Here is a 24061-nt window from a genome sequence, read left to right as displayed (position 1 = left end):
AGCTTAACATCATCAGCGTACATTAAGCATTTCGAGTAATTCAACACCTTAGGAAGGTCATTTATAAATAAAATAAACAAGACGGGACCAATATGGCTGCCCTGAGGTACGCCGGATGTGACATGTATTGGCCGGGAGGTACAATTTTTAAAAATTACTCTTTGTTTCCTATCCACTAAGTAAGAAGAAAGCCAGCTGAGAAGAATAGGAGGGAAGCCAATTCGATCAAGTTTATATATAAGGGTTGAATGAGATACCTTGTCAAATGCCTTGCTGAAATCAGTGTAAATCACGTCCGTTCGAAGATTGTTTTTAAACCCATTAGACACATAAGTAGTGAATTCAAGAAGATTGGATACAGTTGATTTACCTTTGCAAAAACCGTGTTGCGATAGATCAATAGCAGAAGTAATAGAGTGAGATAGTTCTTCCGTAACGATTGCCTCAAAAACTTTAGCAATAGCACAAAGCTTCGCAATTCCTCTATAGTTTACGATGTTAGTCCTACTTCCATTTTTATAAAGTGGCAAGATAAACGAATCCTTCCAGGAAGATGGGAAGACACCCTGTTTTAGGGAAGCATTAAAAATATTTGCCAGAGGCTTATACAAATACTCTGCACAACTTTTAAGAACACTTGTGGGTATACCGTCTGGGCCAGCTGTATATGAAATTTTCAAACAATTCAAATGAATGAGGACGTCCGCAGCAGATATCGATGGAATTCGGATACAATCAAATGATGGCAGATCGAATGGGTAGCTAGATAGATTCGAATTCAGTTGGGAAGATGTAGAACTGGCAGAGTAGTTTGACTCGAAGAAACCAGCAAACATATCGGCAATAATATTTTCGTCACTGGAAACTAAGTCATTTAACTTCAATGTTGAGGGATAACCGTTAGTCTTACGCTTTGTGTTCACAAATGCGTAAAACGATTTGGGATTAGAAACTATATTGAGTCGAACCCTGTTAATATAATTATTGTAACACTTTTTGTTCAATACATTGTATTTATGCCTAAGAATGGAGTACGCGGAGTAGTGAGAAGACAAGCCAGATTTTTTAAAAAGTTTAAATGCTTTGGATTTTTGATTTTTTAAGCGTTTCAATTCGCCAGTAAACCACTGAGCGTTAGACGTTACGTTAGCTTCCTTAACAAGAGGAATGATTTTACTGAAAATGTGGCGTAAGGAATTGCTAAAATGTAAGGCACTATCTTCAGCATTCCCATCATACTGGGGCCAAGTTATCTTCGATATCTCTAACCTAAGTTTGTTATAATCTGCTGTTTTAAATGAGTAACGCTCCGCCCTTGATTTTTTACTGATAAAGCAACATGAGTTGCGTGAATTCATCAAGGACAATTCTAGTGGTGGGTGGTGAGAATCAACAGGGGTAATCAAAGCATAGCTAGGGGCTATTGTGACGTTGGAAACATCGTCCACAAAAAACTAAATCCAGACATTTACCTAAGTTATTACTAACAGAGTTGATCTGGTAAAGACTAAGATCTGACAGATCGTTCAAAAATTGATTGAAGAGATCACGAGAGGAATTTGGTACTAGAATACCATCTATTAGATCCCAAGAAACACCCGCAAGATTGAAGTCACCCAGGACAATAACAGTATCGGAGGGCTTCACCATGGCATGTAGAGAGAGCAGTAAGGAGGAGTGTTTTAAATAAACAGAAAGGCTCGAGTTAGGTGGTATATAAGCAGCAACAAGATAAACGCTAATAGAATGATATCTTATTCGAACGCAGAGGAATTCAACTTCATCGGTGTCAGTGAACTCAATTTCTTCAGTAGAAAGGTCAGTCTGGACAGCGATTAAGACGCCTCCACCTTTTTTATTTAAACGGTCGTTTCGAAACACTTCATACTTAGGACACAAAATTTCCGAGTTGAACACATTCGGCTTGAGCCAGGTTTCAGTAAACACCAGTACTTTGAAGTCAAAATCATAGGACTGCAAGTGTAACCTTGATAGCTTTGTGTTCAAACCTCTCACATTTTGGTAGTAAATGCTAATGGTGAGGTTACTTATTAGTTTTTTGATGCCGAGGTGGAAAGCGGAAGTTGAGCCAAATTTTGCCCTTGCGGTCTAGATCTAAATTCAAATTCGCGAATGAAGGCACCGCTTGGCCAAAAAGATGGGCTCATTACTCTATCAAAGCAGTCTTCGGATATGTCTATTTTAAAAGAAGAAATGCTTCTTTCATACGAGAATCTGAACTTGCGTACATGCAACTCATTTGCTATCAGCCTGGAAGTTAAATACCCCTTCACATCATCGACAGTGGTATCTTTTGAAAACCTAGATATAAATACCGATTTTTTGGAAGGGACAACGATTAAATCCCTCGGGACGGGGTTAACGCAATCGGAAACGGTTTCAGATGTGGTAGGGGGTTGCGGAACAGGGGGTTGCGGAACAGTTGTCAACTTTTTGGAAGGAGCAACGATGGCTTCGGATGTGGTAGGGGGTTGAGATGTAGTTGTGGAGTTTTTAGAAGGAGCAACGACTACTTGCATTGGAACGGTGTTGACACAATCGGAAATGGCTTCAGATGTGGTGGAGGGTTGAGATGAAGCTGTTGAACAGGAATTTAGTGAGGCTCCAGTAGAAGAAGGACGTGGTTGGGGAGATTCAGTCCGCCGAGGAATCGGTGTGTTAAAGCTTATGAGTTCTTTGTTCATAGCTGGAGTCAAAAGTGGGCGGTTCTGCGGAAGATCCAGGTCCACAGTGATGGGATTCAACACAATATTTTCCACGCCTCTCCTACGTCTCTTAAGACCTTTTCCAGGAGAAGGAGAGGAGGAGGAAGTATCTAATAATTTAAATTCTTTGAATTCATCCTCATACTTCTTGAACTTCTCGTTGAGCAGTTTTAGCTCTTTGCTTATCTCCGAAAATCCATTTCTAGCGGTTCTAAATAGTTTACAGAGATCCACAACAGTTTTTTTACACTTTGGACATGACCAGCGAAGTCCATTGTCTCCAATAATCATATCCAGAACTCTCCCATTAATACCAGCACACTTTAAATGAGACAGTTCATCGCAAAGCCAGCACGCCACAAAACGGTCCGAACCGGCTTTTACATTACATTTTTCGAACAGGCAGGACATTTTTAGCGAATTTTATTAAAAAAGAATAAAAATAGCGAAATTAGGAATGTATTGTACGAAAACGTTTCAAGCTCACAGTAATTGGCAGTTTAATAGCTAGTGGTCTTATTTAGTGAAGTTCAATGGTTAGAAACCGTGCTGAACTTAACAGTTTTAAAGCCACTGAGTTAACAAAATCAGCTGTCACCAAGAAAGCGACTGTCGATGATAAACAAAGGTGTGTGTAAAGCGCGAAAGAAAGCAAAATGAACAAACGAATGCGATATTCCTTACACTCTCACGCAAAAGCAACAATAATGCACCAAAACAGGCAAATATGCATGGAGGCCGACTAAATAAAACTTTTCAATCAACGCACTTTATGACTAAATCAAGTCAATTTATTGGAATTTGGCTTCAGTAAACTTTTTACGGTGTGAATAACACAAATTAGAACTGCTTAGCACTTTGTAAACGAGTTAAACTTTGGAAATTCTTTCAAGCGAAAGTTTAAGTGACCGCACAGTACGAACGTTGCCAGGTAGTTTCGAGCGTATTGTGTGAAAGATCAACGAGCTGATTGGACCTTATCAGTGTGGCTTTAGGCCTGGAAAATCCTCCATAGATCAGGTATTCACAATACGCCAAATCTTGGAAAAGACCCGCGAGAATAGGATCGACACCCACCATCTATTTGTCGATTTCAAAGCCGCTTTCGACAGTACGAAGAGAAGTTGCCTTTATGCCGCGATGTCTGAATTTGGTATCCCCGCGAAACTAATACGGCTGTGTAAAATTACGTTGAGCAATACCACCAGCTCCGTCAGAATAGGGAAGGACCTCTCCGAGCCGTTTGATACCAAACGAGGTGTCAGACAAGGGGACTCCGTTTCGTGTGATTTCTTTAATCTTATGTTGGAGAAGATAATAAGAGCCGCAGAACTGAACCGCTCAGGCACAATACTTTATAAGAGCGTACAATTGCTGGCGTATGCCGACGACATCAATATTATCGGTAAAAACAAGGGCTACGTCTGTTCTGCCTTCTCGGGATTGGATAGAGAAGCAAAGCGAATGGGTCTGGTGGTGAACGAGGACAAAACGAAGTATCTCCTGTCAGCACACAAACAGTCAGAGCATACGCGTCTTGGCACCCACGTCGCTGTTGACAGTTACAAGTTTGAAAAAGTAGACGACTTCGTTTATTTGGGAACCAGCATTAACACCAATAATAATGTCAGCCTTGAAATCCAACGGAGAATCACTCTTGCCAACAAGTGCTACTTTGGGCTGAGTAGGCAATTGAGAAGTAAAGTCCTCTCTCGTCGTACAAAGATCACACTCTATAAGTCACTCATCATGCCTGTGCTGGTGTATGGCGCGGAAGCATGGACAATGAAAGCATCTGATGAGGCGGCTCTTGGAGTTTTCGAGAGAAAGATTCTGCGAAAGATTTATGGACCTTTACGCGTTGGTGATGGCGAATATCGCAGACGATTTAACGATGAGCTATATGAGCTGTATGAGCATGGTCGTGCTTCTGCCGACCACTGGTGGGGACCAGACCATGTCTTCTCATGGGCACCCTTTTCGCCAGATCTATGCCGCATCATCTGTCCATGACACCCAGACTCCCGCCTTCGTGCTGCACTGCCTTTGGCCTATCTTGCTACATCCGGATCCTTACGCTGAAACTTCCGCCGTCGTTTCGTATCTCGCTCTTCCGCCGATGCTAACTTCATTGACCGGGCATGTATAATCTCAACCTTGGCTTTCGGCTTAATTGCTCGCCTTTTCCGACCACCTTTTTCCGGACACTTCAAAGCGCGCCTACTGTTTTCACAGCCGCTTCCATTTCCGGCCACTGGCTTATCACCATTGCAACGTGGTTTAGCGGCTTTCCTCCTGCCGGAAACACAGCCTGGCTTACCATGACCATTTTCTTGCTGCGACCCTTTCTTCACTGAGCTGGCGAAACCGTCACGTTTTTACTGTATCGGTGAACCGCTTCCTTCTCCTGACGAAACCACTCAGTCTCCGTCACAGCCAACCTCCGCCCAACTAACCGCTTCCGTTTCTGGTGGAATTTTCGACACTTCCTCTAAGACTAACCGTCTGCTGCAGTACTGGCTGTTGTAACCAACCCTAAGCGGCACTTTCCTGTGACGATCTGTCAGGATCATTCTCTGGAGGTCAATCTTCATGCCTTGGTCAAGTAAGAAATCCACGCCGATGATGACTTCATCCACAATGTCTGCCACTATAAACTTAGTGTACGAGGCCACATAGTCGATTTTTACCTCCCATGGTACTACTCCTAACACTTGGGTGCGTTTACCAGTTGCAGTCTGCAGCTTTGCTCCAGGTAGTGGCTTCACATAAAAAGTGGCCAAATCCGGTCGAATAATGGAATGTGTCGCTCCAGTATCCACTGTCAGTACTCTCTCCTGCCCATTCACACATCCACCAACAGTGAGGTTGCATGCTTTCCGGCCAGTTTGTGAGACGGAGATTATGAGCCCTTCAACATCTGGAGCCAGCACGCGGCCCTTCCTGCTGCCTCGTTTCAGTTTAACGACAGATTGGAATTGGCTTCGTCTCCTTCAGCCCTGAGTTTGCGTCCTGCTGAATTGTTGAGCCCACTGGAACTTGCACTGCAATCGCGGGCGAAGTGGCCTGGCTTTCCACATTTAAATCATTTGCCAGAGCCATTCTTTTTCTCGCCCAGCAGTTGGATAATCTTCTTCAGCATTTCATTTGTCTCTTCCGGTGTTTCCACTTCCACACGATGTGCTTTGTAGGCTGGTCTACTTAGCAGCGCCGCCGTTTCACGCGTCTGAGCATACGAGACAGTTTCAGCAAATGTTGGCTTTGGATTCGCGTACGTCTCTGGCTTGGTATACACGTCCCACATTCCGTTGATGAACATCTGGATTTTTACTCTTTCGAGGTGCTCACCGGATGCATCTCCAATTGCCAAATGAGCCAACCTTTCAACCTCGGAGGCGAATTCCGTAGAGTCTCGTTGGATTTCTGGCAGCCATTCTCCAGCTCCATCTAGTAAATCTGTCTCCTGTGCTCGCTACCATAACGTCTTTCCACTGCACCCATTAAGGCATCGTAATTGTTCCTTTCACAGTCGGGAATAGTCTGCAATATTTCCGCTGCAGGTCCTTTTAATGCCACGAACAGAGCAGCGGATTTATCCTCCATGCTCCAGTTGTTTGCTGTAGCCGTCTTTTCGAACTGGAGCTTAAAGACTTGGAAAGGAATCGTGCCGTCAAAGGATGGAGTTTTTACCTTGGGCTCGTCGAACGATTCAATTCTTCTACCTTAGCCTCATCTTTCTCCTTAATTAGCTCTTCGATTTTGTCTTGCCACTCCTCGATTTTATCCTGTCTCTCTCTGAGTTCCGCATTATCTTTGAATAAATTCTGCTCTAGCTGAGTAATCTTTTCATCTAGCTGCGATGACATATACATTTTCTGGCCTTCCAGCTGCGATGACATGTGCGTTTTCTGTGCTTCCAGCTGGGACGACAGCTGTGATGACATCTGGGACATGGCGGCTAATAATGTGTTCATGTCCATAACTATTGATGAACTAGGAGCTTTTTGCTGTTCTTCAACCTTCCCAGATGTCTGCTGCACATCCTTCGACGAACAAGCAGCCTCATCCTTCTGTTCGTCCTTCGTTGATGTCGCGTCGTCCTCACGATGGAAGTCGTATTTATCAACGTCGATACCTTCCTTTTCCATAGCCTCTCGCAGCCGTGATAGTAATTCCACTTTTCTTCCGGAGGTTGCTAAATTTCGTCTCTCCAACTCCTGCTTGAGTTCCTCAATCTTTAGATCCTGAATTTTCGCCATTTTCAGTAGTATATCCTTCGGGATTTATTTAACAATCCCACTTTTGACACCAATTGTTACGATTATCCTCGAAACCTTGAGGGATTTCCCAAATATTCTCCGGCTCGTATCGCTGGATTGTTAAATAAATGCTAACGATGACCAAATTATAGTACTATTAACTTTATTGTACAACAAACAATTTACAATACTTGCTAATACAGTAAAAACACTTCACAATACTTGTTAAAGCAATAACAACGCTTTACTAAACTTGTTAACACAATTAAACTTTTAGCTTGCTTATTAGCAACTCACTTCTCTGCTCACTTTACTTGTAGCTTGCTGACTTGTACCTAACCAACTCCGCTGTGTCGTGGCTCTTATATACCTGCGCTCGTACTCATGGCAACTCTCGAACGTTCTGAAGCTCATCGCTCATTCTTTTTCTCTCGCTGTTCGCAGTGTTCATCCAACTTGACGTTTCTCTTTGTGGAACATTCTACGTCATTCCTCGAACATTCTGCCTATTTCTCGTTTTTCGCTTTGTGTTGCCGCAGTATTCGCCACACTATAAAAGAATAGTTTGTATAAAAGAACGCCATCACATATCTACGAACAGAGAACGTAAAGTATAGAGAAGGACCGAAAACTGTGAATGCCACATTTTTCGAGCCCACTGAACAAGCGAAGCGCATTTTAAGAGCGACAATTATTTGGAATACTTAACAGCGAAAGCAAAATACAAAGCAGAAAAGAAGAATATTAACAGAGCTAAATCTCACGAGACCGTTTGGAATGTTAATAAAATATGAATATTGACGATTTTTGTGATATTTTGGGAAAATTTACAAATAGAAAACCCAAGTAAAAAAATTAATTTTTTTCAGTGATTTGTACAAGTAACATGAAATAACATCCAAAATATTATGTAACATTTTCCGATTTTTGTGATATTTTATTAATGATTGCAAATAGAGAACTCCAATAAGTGTGTTTTTGTGAAAACATTTTTTGATAAAAAAAATCCTTTTTCCGGTGATTTCTACAAATACCGTGAAAATAATTCTAAAATGTTGTATAGAATTTTTTCGATTTTTGTAATATTTTGTTAGATTTTCAATTATAAAGCTTTATTGGTGTTAGATGTTTTTATAAATACATTTTTAGGGGAAAAAATTTCTTCTCGGTGATTTGTACACAATACGTTAAAATAAATCGAAAATATTATATAAAATTTTCCAATTTTTGTGATATTTTTAAGTAAAAAACTGTATTGGTATTGGATTAAAAAAAAAACAAAATCCTGTAAAAAAAATCATTTGTGATTTTTTTTAGGTCTCTCGCTAAACTAAGCCGGAACCATGTAAGCACTTTTTCCAAATTTTCGATATTTATGGAAATAACTAAGCTTTAAACCTTTTGGACTTAAAATTAAAAAAAAAAAAAAATCTGTGAAAAGAATTATTTTCCTTTTTTTTTGTAGAGATATCCCTAAACTAAGTTGAAAGTCTGTATGAATTTTTTCCGTATTTTCGATAGTTATGAAAATAATTCACTTTTTAATTATTTTCGACTTGGAAACTTTTTTTAAAATAATACAAAAAATCTGAAAACGTCGGATTTTCGCTGTAATTAGTGCAGATCTCGCTAATCTAAGCCGAAACTATTCAAGAGATTTTTCAATATTTATGGAAATAGTTCAGTTATCAAATATTTTCTAATAAAGTCGTGTAAGTTGCCATTAGATGGGTGGCAGCTTCGTTACTAATGTGCATATTTGTTCCCCACATTGTCATTTTACATATCTAATTAATTACTAAACCTAAATTTATAAAGCACATATTTGTAAACTTCATTTCATTACCTATTTCTGCTATCAAATTTTTAATGCATCCAAAAAGACAAACAAAAGAAAATGTAAGTATGTATGCAATTATAAATGTATGTATGTGCATATGTACATACATATATACGATTGATCTGCTTTCGTCTTCCCCTCGCCGCTTCCATCAAAACAAATTATTCAATTTCTGCGAATCAGCACCAGATTTGCACGTGCGCGAAACCATTAACCCTACGTTTACGAAATATTTAGATTTTCGCATAACTATGCATTTAATAAGGCAATACTTGTACATTTTGTATGGAGAATAATAATAATTAATTTAAAATTCTACATGTAACCATGTTCTCGACGATACATGTAACTTTCATGAAGATTATACATAAAAAGCGTTGTAAAATAGTGTGTTATTAATAGCTGGAACCGAAAAAACTATGTCTGCTAAAATGAGTTAAACGCAAACTTGAATTGCCATTTTTACACGCATCCATGCATACATACATGTACAGTGGGGTAGCACTAGCGTGGCCATCGCATTGGTTGTACTATAATGTGTTTGAATCTTTTTATGGTACTGGAAATTTGGTTACAAATGAAAAAAATTTTAAATAATCTGTGGATATATATAAACATATATTTATAAACGCTTTGAAGTATAGAAAATTTTAAAATTAAAAAATAAATAAAGTCATTTTTTTGCATTTATACAAATGGTGTTCAAGGCACATTGACCGACCTGTACAAAAATCGTGGCGCATCAAGGACAAAAATTTTACAATTTCGGACCGAAAATTGTGAAAACGAGCTAAGTTGCCACGTTACATTTGTGAACTTCCGATAAAACCACATATGTTTGTGATTTTAGAAGTTTTGATTTTATTAAAAGAAAACTAATGTTTTTTCCTGCAGAAAACGTACACTTTTTATTTGATGTCTATTAAAATTACACCTTAAAATACTAGTTAATGTTTGAAATATTGGAAGGGAACAGAGAAATTGAGTGTTTTGTCAAAAATTACCAAACATTACCAAAATTCGAGACAACTTATTTTACGGGATATAGAGAAATAATTGTCACTTTTCACTTGGCTGGCCGAGATTTCTTCAATTTTACATTTTAGGATTTTTGTGTCGGATTGACAAAGTTGCGCTTGAAGGTGATGAAATTGCGGATAGATGTGCTGTTGTTGTATTTATGAACGCATGATCTTGACCTTGAGAAATATGCGAATGCGTTTATGAATGAAACATGTATTGTTGTATTTGAGTATACGTGTAATTATGTGAATATGTATGTATGCTGCCGTGAGTTGTACATATGTACAGTTGTATGTATGTGTGTAGCATTTTGGCAGTAATATGCACATATGTACATACCCTAGGTTAGCCCTCAGATAGTCCCTATTGTTACCAGCACTAGTCCCTCATAATTCCCCTGCCAATGGTTTCAACTTCCATTTTTAGCATTGGCGTGTCATTGGAAAAGGACCGGTCCAATCAACACTGACCGTAAGATAGTCCTGGACTAGTCCAATTTTGGAGATTTTTTCGTTAGAGTAAGATTGCGTTCTGCACTTCGCAGATGCTTTTTCATAATTCGGAAACATAAAAAAAAAAATTTCATCATTTTATAACCATGTTGCTTCTGACGGAATTTGAACCCGGACCCTCCTGAAAGCTAACAAATAGTGGCAAGCATCTCTGCGCACTGAGCTACAGCCACGCATGTAAATGTGTGTTCAAATTTCACTTTGCATCAAGGCCATATCAAGCGATTGGGACATTTACAGGGTGGTGTTCTTTAAATTTTTTTATTGAATTGCAAGACAACACCACCCTGTCACTGCCAAACTGTACTTTTCGTCTATCTCTAGGCCGGTTCCTTGGGGACTGATCGAAAGCTGACATTTTCGATGCAAGCAAATGTCCAATTCTGACCAGTCCAATTTTAACCTGTGAAGTACTAGTCCTTAACGGAAAATTGGCCGCCTTATTGCTGCAGGGTACATATGCATATATGTATGCATGTAAAAACGTTATAAATTAATGGAGTACATATGTACATACTAAACTTATCCGCAATTCCATTTAAACGGCCTAACAAGACATACCATCGCCGCGCACTTACTTTCCCTCTACTCTCATCGTTCGGGTCAAGTGTGAGTAAGCATAAACCAGTTTCTGCAAGCGTAATGGGCTGTTTTTGCTTACGCGTAAAAGCACATTTAGCACATTTAGCTCTAAATGCTACTCTAAATGTACATTTATCCATACAAAATTCGTCACTTAAATGCAACTAAATGCAACTCCATTTTTGCATTAAGAATCTAAATGCTAAAAGCAACCCTGTGATCTTCCAAAATTTCCACGATTCGAACATGGTTTAATGAGAAAAAGTGGCAACATTGCTTTTTCGAGTATACAGTCGCTACCTGCGTTTCAGTGATCGCCGATCGAGATTTCATTTATTATTTTACATTATTTGGATAAAGAAGTTACGCAAATTCAACATCGATATGATGCTGATAGAAATCTGGATTAATTTGTGACCAACTCTGTTTGTTTTGTTTCCTAATTAAGTGTGGAAATTATAATTGACAGCACCGACAAATGAATATATACACAAACAAATTTTCGGTTATGGTTAAAACAATTCAAGTTTTTGTATTGAATTTTCGGTATAGAATTAATTTTTTCCTTTTCAGTAGGGGTTTTTGCACATTATCTTTTCCGTGAGAATTTATCGTAATAGATGCGGATCTGAATAAGCGACTGGAACACGGCTGTTTGTCAAATGCATACGATTTCGAACTCGCTAAATGTACATTTGCTAAATGCGATAGCATGAACGCTCTTCGAAAACATATGTTCGAAAGTGCTAAATGTTGCATTTTAAATGCAGCAAAAACGCTGTATAAGTAAACTACCGATCAATAGCAAGACGCGTAGAGTATTTACTTTGCCTTCCGCAACTACTGCGAGTAAAAGGTAATTGCAAGTAGAGTACTCTACTGGTAGTACTTGAGTATTTTCGAAGAAAACATACATTTGTGGTATCTGCATAAAACGAAGGACAGGAATGTAGTGGAGCGATGAAGAGAGTGACGAGAAAAACATGAACGAAAGACACAAGATCACGTAAGAACAAGAGAGTCAAAAAAGTCGATTTTTTAGCGGGTTCTACGCCATCTTGTTTCACTGGAAAACGAGCGAAAAGTAAACAAGGCGAAGAAAACAACGAAAACCAAAATTAGCCAAAATTATTGTCAGCCACTTTAAACGCACAATTTAGGTAAAATGATGCAACAAAATGCTTTAAAATGTGTTCTCATGTTGAATTAACTCTTCTTTACTTGAATAAAATAGTAAAATAGTGGTGCTTGTGATGTAAACAAACGCTCAGCTGACGAACACGCTTTCGCAAAACTTTTTTCTCAAAACCAGTTACAAATACAACGTCGCGTTCTTACGTGACCTTGTATTTTTGGTTCATGACGAGCAAAACGTACTTTCAACTAAAATGCTGATATACATACCTAAGTACATATGTATGTATGTGCATAGAAACGTATGTGCATAGATACATATGTGCATAGATACATATGAATGTATATCAGCGTCCGCATATATTTTTTTCTCGTCACTTGCGCTTACTACGTTTATACGCACGCATTATTTGCAAATAACAATTTGCAAAATGGTAAACTTTGCCGTATAAACGCTGAGTTAATTTTTTATTTGCAAATAACTAAATCACGCAAATAAGTATTGATTAGTGGTACTATTTGCAAATAAGCGCAAGACGCTGCCATTCTTAGGTTAATTTTCCTTTTCGATGGTCATCTTATTGCCTTTTTATAATCAAGACGTTGCCATTTTTAACTTTATTTTCCTTTTCGATAGTGATATTATTGCCTTTTTTTAATTAGGCAATATTAAAAAAGAATTTTTCACCATCGAATAAACAGTGAGTTAGGTATTTGCAAATTATTTTTGTTTGCAAATAGCTTACGTATAAACGTAGTATCTGTCGCTTCACTGCAGCAAAACCAAGTTGTGGGGAAAACCCTGACGAAATGCGTACAATTGAAACCATGGGGTTGAAGATTGCGCAAATTGATGTGAAAATTTCAATTTCATATTAAATATATTTATGTATGCGTGTACATATGTAAAAATGTAGTTTCGATTTAAAAAAATCGGATAAAGGTTTCGCCATTCATGCACCTCTAATTTTAGTATTTATTTAAAAAAACTCAATGAAATTCAAAAACTATCTCTTGCATTTGGTTTTACTCAATAATGAAAATTCGTTTCTCTTGAAATCAAGTTATATGGCTGCTTATGTATGTACATATGTACATACAATTCCGAAATTTTTTTATTTGTAACGGCTCTCAAGAAAAACTAAAAATTCATATAAAATTGCGCACAATAAATGGAAAATAAATTTGCTTCTATTAAAAATTTCTTAAATCAGTATGCAGCTCTTAAGAAAAATATGCTCGTACATCTCGTCGCTACCATGTCTAACTAACGAATGTGAAAATCGGCACTTTTTAAAATTTTGATTTGCCACTAATAATTTTATTTCGTATAGCAGCATTGCTTAAGTGGTTGTTTTTGACAACTTATGTGTTGGTTAATGACTGCAAATAGTTTTATAGAAAATTAGAAAGGAGAAATAATACTTTCCTTTAAGTACACACATAGATTTAAAAAGCTGCTTAAATACAAAAGTTTTATGAAAACGTCACATCAAACAACTATTTAAATTTACGTTATTTTTTATAAATAAGGCCGTAAACATTTCCTTACATCGTCAATTTCCATATTCTATTTTTACTCTTTCAATTTCGCTGACCATCGCCGCAAACGATATCAACTAGTAGGCTAACAACCAGAATTGAAATTAAATACGCAAGTACTTACAGTACTACTTGTATACAGAGAGTAGATTTGCTACTCCCTTTTGGCAGCAGCAAACATCTCTCGTACGCGATGAGAGAAAGTAGAGTACCTACTTTGGTGGAGTAATGGCAAGTACGTCAAGTATTTACTCTCTCAACGCCAAGTAGTGTATGTATGAGGAAAAAGAGTAACAATGTGTTGGGAGTAGAGTACAATGCAAAGAGTACTTATTGAACGAAATGCGGCAAATAAACTTGAGCTGGACTTTAGTACATACATATGCATGGGAAAATGCATTTTCATTTGACTCCAAAAATATTGGGGCATATTCGTAGACCAAATAAAGTTAACTCTAAGTTAAAGTTTGCCAGCCCCAAATAAGAAGGAAGTTAGTTACATCTTTTTTCACAGGTGCCTATTCCACTGAAAGTGATGTAAAACAGCTGTAACTAACTTTAGAGTCGACTTTATTTTAACTATGAATTTGAATTATGAATGATTTCAACTATAATACGACTATAGCAGTGAAAAATTATCATGGAACATATCGAGCCCTAACCGCCAAAATAACGTAAGCGCCATTTTTTTCAAAATTTTCTTTTTGATGCAGAAATACATCTAGATGCTCTAGAAATATTTCTGCATCAAAAAGAAAATTTTGAAAAAGATGTCGCTTACGTTATTTTGGCGGTTAGGGCTCGATATTTTCTTAAAATAAATAACTTTTCGAGAGGAAAACAACTTTGAAGTTAACACGTGCAGTGCAATCAATCCATCTTTGAAGTGGATTTGTGAGAAAACTAAGGCAGCTAGAAAACTACGGTTTGTTGCATTGAAAAGAGCGTATCAACTACCATTAGAATCGTTAAAAATATAAAAGCCGATGTTTTCTTCGCTTTTAAATGCCGACGGCAAATCACCAACGAGTTTGCCAATTGCATACATATTTGCATAACTTTCACATGATAGATAACATATCTACGTTTTGCAGTGAAAGCATACCCTGGCACATATCTTCGAACAAGAATTTTCATATCTGTATTTAACCAAAAATGTTCATCTTTTTTTTATTAAATCAATGCCGCGAAAAAGAAAATTCAAACCAAAGCACTTAACATTCATACCGTACTACCGTACCTACATTCATACATTCATACATGCATACATTCATATGTACATATTACATAAAGTAAGAATTATTTCGACTTCTATGCATGCATTTATTTTAAGTAATTAACCAATTTAAAGAACAATAAAAGCGTTGTAAAAACGTAAAAAGCCGTCAGAATTTCGCTGTCTAACAAGAAAAACATGCATTTGCTTTCTTGAGACCATTTCTGTTAAATTTATTTTGCCTCTGGCTGGGCTCTGTTAAAGCTCGATTCGTCTCTGGATGGCCGCTCTTAAAATGCGCTTCGCCAGTTTTGTTGGTATTTGACAATTTCCACGCTGATTCGTTCTTAGACCTTCTCTATAAAGTTACGTTCTCTGCTACAAATGTATGTCAAAATAACTTATGTGATTATCATTTTAGATTTTTGCCGAATGGTACTTAATCTTTTTAAGGAAAACTTTAAGTTTAAGTTTGATTTGCGAGTATGACCTCCCAAAATGTGAGAAAAAAGTGCAAAGTTTAATAACTTTTTTTTTAATCCACAAATTATTGTAAACATAATTTTCTTCTTTTTTTATGTATGTACGTATTTTATATGATATATAAAAATATTTATTTTGTACAAAGAGGAAGCGATTGAGATCAAAACCATTTATTTTTTAATTTATTTCATACATTTTTTAATTTATTTAGTTAATCAAAGTTATCTGTACTACAAGGTTGTTCAACAGCACTTTTGCGGAGTAACAATGGTATATTTCTGAAAGAAGTAATCATGTTGATAATTTTTGGAGGACAATATTATAGTGTAGGGTAGGCATTCAATTCGCTAGAGTGAAAGGTTGTAGAAAATTTACAGAGGAATAAACAAACTTTTCTAAATATTTCGCTCAAGAATTTTGCAGAAGGTACCATTGTAAATTAAAAGGTTTAGAATTTCTTGTGAGCTTATCGATTTTTCTGTGCCTCTTTTAGACTTCCTTATACTAGGTTCACATATAAGTCGATTATCCTCATTTTCGAGCTTAACACCCTAATCTGTAATTATAACAAGAGATTAGCCATATAAAATTCGTCCCTTGTTAATTGGTAATTATAAAATAATCTCAGATTAAACCGATAACTTTGTTAAATGTAAAAGTAAACACAAATGTACGCTAGCAAGGAAAAGAGCTTTGTAAAGGTATTTTTAATAAAATGTTAAGATAAGCTTATTATAGAATAAGAACGTGATCACGGTGGCACAGAGAAGAAACATAACTTTTCATTGAGATGTGAGAATAACAAGCACAACAAATTTGACGGCTAATAATCTGAGATTTTCCGGGGTGATTAAAATACGAGCTTTGATTGTGATAATATTGATATGTGAACATAGTTTTAATGTGTCTTAAATTGAATATAAGAGGGAAGAAATAGAACAAGCACGTTAGTTAATCTTTTTAGAGACGTTGCGTTTTTAATTGTATGCTGCTCTCAAGAAAACGGTCAAGAAAAAAAATGCCATTATTTCGACATCTGATACTTCACAGCCTGTGACAGCCTGTTGGCTCACTCTTTCCTCAAGAAATAATGGAACGGGCATATATATCTGTTGCAAACATGGGTTGCCTTGTGCTCTTTTTTCACAAAAAACTTTAGAAAACCGTAGAGAAAGCGTAGCAAATTTCTCAAAAACTGCGTACTTTTGTGAAAACTCATATTTGGATATGAGGTAAAGGCCAGTGTGCAGCTCTCAAGAAAAGCAAAAACTCCATATAAAATGACGTACAAGAAATGGCTTAGAAATTTTCTTGAGTCAAATTTCCTTAAGGCAGTACGCAGTTCTTAAGAAATTTACTACGCTTTCTACTACGGTTTTCTAAAGTTTTTCGTGAAAAAAGAGCACAAGGCAACCCAGGTTTGCAACAGAAATATATGCCCGTTCCGTGATTTCTTGAGGAAAGAGTGAGGCAACAGGCTGTGAGGTATCAAAAATGTCAAAATTCCTTGGACACACCCGCGAAATAATGGCAATTTTTTCTTGACGGTTTTCTTGAGAGCTGCAAACAGGGCAATAATGGCCAATTTTTCGTGACCCATTTCTTGAGAGCTCCATACCAGCCTTAGGACTGCTAAAAAGATTAAGCTATTCACAATAATAAGTAGACTAAAAAATAAAAGTCCGCTACTAAAACTAAATCGGGTTTCGATACCAGTACTTTCTTCAATTACCTACTCACATATATGTAATACTTCTATATTGGCAGTAAGCTAACTTCTCAATGTGTAAGCATTCCGAAATCAAAGCGAGACAGTCTAGTACCGTTTTTGTCAATGTATTGTGTACTTGAATGCCGTTTTTGTATATGTGTTGTGTACATGTTCATTTATAAACGTATGTGTTCCTTTTCTTTCGTACGTGTTTATTGATATATCTGTACTGTTGTGTTTTCGGACGGTACTAGCTCTTACTGCCAATATAGGAGTATTACATATATGCCTACTCAGTACTCGGGTCAAAAGTATCGATACCAAAATTACTCGGTATCGGACGAAAAGTATCGAGTATGGACTTTTATTTACTCGTATCGTTTTGTCCCTACTCTAGCCCAGAGATGGTATCAGAACTTCAAAATGGCCTAATGGTCTTCAAAAATAGTATCGAATATGAGATGAAAGTTTCATAAAATGAAATTGCTTTCTTTCTTTTAAGGCCTTTGGAACAAGTGCATTATACGTAAATTTCTAAAAAAAAAAGAAAAGTAGTGGGCTCTATAGAGATTACAAAATTTTTTTTTGGTGGAAACAAAAAAATGTATGTTTTCTTCAAGGCCATAAAGTCAAAATATTGATTTTTTAAATTTAAATACCTCGTAAACCAATAATCATATTTCAAAGATTATGTCGTTAGAAAGGTAATAAAAATACGTATCTTTTGTAACACAATAATGCTATTCTTTATTGAAAGAATTTATGAAAAACGTTTTTATAAAAAAGAAAATTCTTCTTAACAAATGTATTTTTTTTTGCCAAAGAAGAGGGGCTGAACCCCTTTTGCAGAGAACACCTTTCTGCGTAGGCGGCCTTCGGCCGCACTTAGGGATTATAACCCTCACAAAGTAGAATTCTCCTTTCTGTGTTGCCAAAGAAGAGCGGCTGAACACAGTTTGCAGAAAACACCTTTCTGCGTAGGCGGCCTTCGGCCGCACTTAGGGATTATAACCCTCACGAAGTAGGATTTTCCTCATGATTCAATAATACAAGGTTGGATAAATATTGACATTGGTGTCAATCGACTGCCTTGTAAGGTTGCATTTGAGAAGGAAATAGAGAGCGGGTAACCATTGTATCCCCTTTTGTGAAAACGTAGTAGGAAAAGTAGTCTGGTAGTGCTGAAATGCGTTTTTTGTATAAAAATTGAATTAAATACTTAAAGCAGATTCTACTGACCTACACAATAGACAATGAATTAACTTTTTTATGGTATATTAAACATGCTATAAAGATATTAAAAATAAAATAAATGAAGAATGAGAGAATTTTATTCGCATAAAATTCTGACCAAAGAAAAATCTTATGGACAAATATTTCAGAATATTCAAAATAAACCATGGTTTCATTAAAATTCTAGTAGGGTGTCCCAGAAGTAACGTGCCAAACTTTAGGTTAAGGTAGGTGGGGGGGGTGGGCTCACTGATAAACAAAAAATGTTCAGGTAAAAGTGTCACCGTTTTTGAAATATTTACATGTTTTCGAATTTAAAAAAAATCGTGCCTTTTCATGTGTTTTCTTTAACTGCAACTACAAACCGGGCAATACTTAGTAAATTTTTTATGTAAAATACTTCCAGATAGTTGCCTCTCCATACTCAAATGCAATGTAGTTAAAATATATTAAGGGACCATCATAAAATTAGGACTATTTCTGGATTTTTAACTTTTTGATATTTTCTTCCCCAACTTTGACTATCTCGGATGAAAAAAATGTACTGAGTAATTTACATTACATAAAAAAATTGCTCATTTAATAAAGATTTCAGAAAGGTGCCACACTTACTGTTCTGAATAGAAAAAAGAAGTTATAGCCGCTTTTGTAGGTAAAGGACTGAGACACGCTAGAATGTGTTTAATAGATTTAAATTAAAGTTGCTCTTGTTACCGACCAATGACATGCTAAATAGTACAAAGGTACATTATTACCTGCTCCTGACATTATTTTGTGTTACTTACCGGAATTCGGACTAGAGTCTATAACAAGGGCTATATCTATCAATATTTTGTGTGAAGGATGGGTTCACGTGAAATAAGATATACTTGAGTTGTTTGAAGAAAAATTTATTCACTTATTGATAAAATATGCTCAAATTGGCGACCTTCTACTCTAATACAAGCTCCGCACCTTTTAAGAAAAGACGCTTTTAGAGATCTTAAACTCAATTATGCTATCTCAGCAGCAGCTCCATTTATTTGTTCCCGCAAATGCTCTTCGTTTTGAATTGTTTTTGAATAAATTTTGTCCTTAAGACAGCCCTAGTAGAAAAAAATCTAATGGATTCAGGTCTGGCGATCGAGCGGGCCACGTGATTCGACGAGGATAAGTTTCGTCTAAATGACCTCTTACTTCACGCCCGTAGTGAGCAGGGCACCCGTCATTTTGCAGCCATAGTCTTCGCCGCAGGTTTAAGGGTACATCTTCCAAAAGAGTTGGAAGCCGTTCCTGAAGGAACTCTAAATAACTGTGAGAGTTGAGCGTTGGCGGCAGTTCCACAGGTCCCAATATCTGACAATTAAAAATACCGCACCATAAATTTATTTTGTACCGGTACTGCGAACGATCTTCTCTCATTTCGTGAGGATTGTCTATCTGCCAACTGTGAAGGTTATGTAAATTAAAATAACCATCACGTTTGCATGATGATTCATCGCTCGAAATTATTTTATTAAAAAAGTTGGGGTCTGATGCATGCATTCGCAACATTTCACGGCAAAATCTAACCCTCGACAGGTAATCTCTTTCCTGTAGAGCCTGAACACGTTGAATGTGGTAGGGATGAAATCGATGGTCTTTTAAAGCTTTGTGAACTGTAGTTTTTGGTATTCCCGTCCGTCTTTCCATCACTCTCACTGAAGTCGATGGACCTAGTTCGACTTCCTCTAACACAGCTTCAACATCTACCGTTGCAGGACGTCCTGTTTCGCCGCCACGCCTTCCAGGTATGCGACCTTTAAAAAGTGAAAAATTATAGTTAACAAGCAAGCAAACAAGAAAGGTGTAAAAATCACTTACCTTTATATATTTCTCTATGGGTCCGGGCGAATACTTCACGACCCGGATGTCGACGATTGGGGTATCGCTCTGCATAGAGTCTTTGAGCAGCTCTGGCATTACAGCAAGCTTCACCGTAAATTAGGTGAATATCCGCATATTCATGCGACGTATACTGCGTGTTCTCTGTCATAGTATTAATAACACAATGATCGAAGGGTCCAATTTCACAATATCCACTTTCACTAATTCCGGTAAGTAACATAAAATAATGTCAGGAGCAGGTAATAATGTACCTTTGTACTATTTAGCATGCCATTGGTCGGTAACAAGAGCAAATTCAATTTAAATCTATTAAATACATTCTAGCGTGTCTCAGTCCTTTACCCACAAAAGCGGCTATAACTTTTCTTTCTATTCAGAACAGTAAGTGTGGCACCTTTCTGAAATCTTTATTAAATGAGCAATTTTTTTATGTAATGTAAATTTATAGCTCAGTACATTTTTTTCACCCGAGATAGTCAAAGATGGGGAAGAAAATCCCAAAATATTCCTAATTTTATGATGGTTCCTTAATATATTTTAACTACATTGCACTTGAGTATGGAGAAGCAACTATCTGGAGTTATTTTACATAAAAAATTTAATAAGAATAGCCTGGTTTGTAGATGAAGTTAAAGAAAATACATGAAAAGGCACGATTTTTTTTAATTCAAGAAAATTTTATTAGTCTAAAACGGTAACACTTTTACCTGAAATTTTTTTGTTTATCAGAGTGCTCACCCCCCCACCAACCTCCCCTTAAAGTTTGGCAGGTTACTTCTGAGACACCCTATATATTAAACAAAACTAATGGAATTCAAACAAATTCCTTATGCTAAGGGACTATATCGCACACCGTCTTCAAAACTTCACAATTTAAAATTTGGTATTTTTGAGATTTTGCGTTAAAAATGTACACAGAGCTTTTATTTACCTTTCAGCAAAAGCTGGAGCAAATTTTTGCTATAATTTGATAAAAAAAAAACCTAAGGCAAAGTCGCCCTAGCCCATATGATTATCATGTGCTAAAAAATAGTTTTTCGCATTTTCTGACAAACGTATTATTTTCAGTTGTGACTCTTTCGAAGACGGTGTGCGATATGAAGAAATATACAAATAGTAAAGATGCAATTGATATAATGTATATAAATTAATCTTTTAAAAATTATTATATTTTTTTGCATTTAAAAATTACATGTTCAATATCTTAAGTTGAATTTCATTTGGTGGACGGACACACAGATGATCCTGACCTGCACAAGAAAAAATATTTATTAACATTTGCACTTTCACTTTCATGGTACACTAACTTGTAAGTATGCAAATTCTCCACTTGACCAAACCAAAGGCTGCAGTGGTGAAAATACCCTCACCAGCGAACGTGGACGGACATACAAATGATCCTGACCAGCACAAGAAAAAATCTTTATTAATATTTACACTTTCATTTTTATGGGGTGGTATACTTACTTGTAAGTATGCAACGGCTGCACTTCACCAAATAAATCGATGCAGATGTAATTCCCAGTGGACTGCACCAGCCAAACGTTGACGGACACACAGAGAACCTCGCACGCAAAACTTACTAGCAACGGCTGCACTTGCTGTGAAACGCAGGTTATTGAATACAATTTTTGAATAACTCCGATACTCTACAAATAAATATTGTTTAATTCAAAATAGTTCCATTATTTTTGATTTTTTTGGCATACTTACTTGAATTTGCGCGATAAGAAACTCAATTTCCACGAAGCAATCGATGGAAATATCGGCAGTGTTGCCTATTGAACTTTTTGTACGAAGACAATATTTATCCTTGTATTTTAGTAGTAGTTTCTATAATTCAAAAAAAGAAAGCAACACAGGCTAAGGCAGAATGCGGAAGCGAGACAACTGCCAGGTTATCCAACCTTGTATTATTGAATCATGATTTTCCTTTCTGTGTTACCAAAGAAGAGGGGCTGAACACCTTTTGCAGAGAACACCTTTCTGCGTAGGCGGCCGTCGGCCGCACTTAGGGATTATAACCCTCGCAAAGTAGAATTCTCCTTTCTGTGTTGCCAAAGAAGAGCGGCTGAACACCGTTTGCAGAGAACACCTTTCTGCGTAGGAGGCCTTCGGCCGCACTTAGGGATTATAACCCTCACGAAGTAGAATTCTCTTTTCTGTGTTGCCAAAGAAGAGGGTCTGAACACCTTTTGCAGATAATATTTCGCACATGTATACATTACCAGGTAAATATACAATAGTAATACACTTTTAATCATTTAAAATAAGTAAAATGTAAATGTTCTAATGCAAATATATAGATTTAATGAAAGCTTATTTTCTCCTTTATGTGGCTAGCTAATTTTTTATGTTGGCAATAACGTGATTTAATAATAAAAATCATTTTGTTTTTAATTTTGTCATGTTTTTTTTTATAAAATCTAATTTTTCTCATAAGCCTTACAAAAAATTTAAAACATATATATATCATTAAAAAAATATCTTTAATACCTTTCAAACGACATCTTTTACATTAATACAGTAGTTTTTTATTTGTTCAAATAAAAAATACAAAAATTGATTTTTCGACCTTCAATAACACCAATAATTATTATTTCCAACTCAAACAAAAAAAATACCGTTATGATCAGGACTAAGACCTCTATCGATCCCAATATAAATTTTTCCAATCAGAGAAATGTACGTATTCTGCACTTATACCAGGCCTTTTATGAACAATATATTTTTATAAATAATATTTCTAAAATACAATTAATTAACTAAATTATTACAGTAAATAACTTTGATAAAGGATTCCTTAAACATACATATGTACACCCAATAAACACCAAAAAAATATTTCTCCAACCTTGGAGAAATTCATAGTTCTCAAGTTGATATCCGACATCATTCTCCAACTCATCACTAACCGACGCGCAGATACGTAAAGTTATAGAGAAACAAAATTTTTAATTAAACTGGGTTCACGCAGAGAAACTTTTGTTGCTCATGTTTGGCAACTTATCTTTTGGTGTTGACCTTCGCGTTCACACTGAACAATTCTTTTGTACACAATTGTTGTTGTCAGCTGTGAACGGCCAACTAGATCTACTCAGACGAACGGTAGCACAGAGCGTGTTGCCCGAGCACGAGCAACACAAGTAACGAGTTGCCCATGAGCGTCGCCAGCATTGAATTTAGGGGGGGATGACATATAAAAAGATCCCTCCAAAATTCTATTTTGAAATTTTAATGTAGTTGATTGATTAATCCTTATTAATACATATGTGTAAACTAAATGTTTCCATTTGAAAAGACAATCTTAACTAATAGCCAAATATAAATTTAGTTTAATAAGTAGAGTGGAGTACTAAACTTACATTTTATTGACTGGAAGAACAGGAAATCGACACCTGAGGGGAAACTCTACCTATTTCGGCAGCCAGTTCCAAAACGCCCAATTTCAGAAAACTTTTCAAGAACACCTTATTTCAGAATTTGGTTAAAAAACACTCTATCTCAGAATTTTATTGAAGAACGCCCTATCTCAGAATTCGCCCTATCTCAGCACAATTTCAATATACATATTTTTATTTGAGAAAAGGTATTCTGGGTAATTTTCAATAAAATTCTGATATGGGTCGTTCTTGAAAAGTTTTCTGAGTTAGGGCGTTTTCGAACTGGCTGCCGAGACAGGTCGAACTTCCACTCAGGTGTCGAAATATAGCAGGGTTCGGAAATATTCACTCACCTTCGTACGCGAACGCGAAGGTGAACGTATCAAATATTCTGTATTGATTCTCCTTCGCGAACGTGAAGCATAAAACCTGTCCAGATAGTTCGCGTTCGCGAATGTTAGGTAGAAAAAATTTCCGCTGTTGTTCGTACGCGTATGTATTGGTGGACCAAACAGCGTGCGTTCATATATGTAGCTATAAGTGGCAGCGAT

At 36.7% G+C, this 24061-nt stretch overlaps 1 long non-coding RNA gene across 1 annotated transcript; it reads right to left on the bottom strand.

Annotated features, from left to right (window-relative positions):
* Positions 1-21318: 21318 nt before the first annotated feature.
* LOC118749599 lies at positions 21319-21872 on the bottom strand. Its single transcript, XR_004994247.1, has 4 exons — positions 21841-21872; positions 21595-21776; positions 21435-21527; positions 21319-21377 (listed from the first exon to the last, which is right to left on the bottom strand). It is a non-coding gene; the product is annotated as an uncharacterized LOC118749599 (long non-coding RNA).
* Between the last annotated feature and the right edge of the window lie 2189 nt (positions 21873-24061).

Source organism: Rhagoletis pomonella, unplaced genomic scaffold, assembly GCF_013731165.1.
Source record: "Rhagoletis pomonella isolate Grant_MI unplaced genomic scaffold, Rhpom_1.0 Rhpom_scaffold_00022, whole genome shotgun sequence".
Taxonomy (NCBI): Eukaryota; Metazoa; Arthropoda; class Insecta; order Diptera; family Tephritidae; genus Rhagoletis; species Rhagoletis pomonella.
The sequence above is the reverse complement of the archived record's forward strand: the minus strand, read 5'-3'. Positions and strand labels throughout refer to the sequence as shown.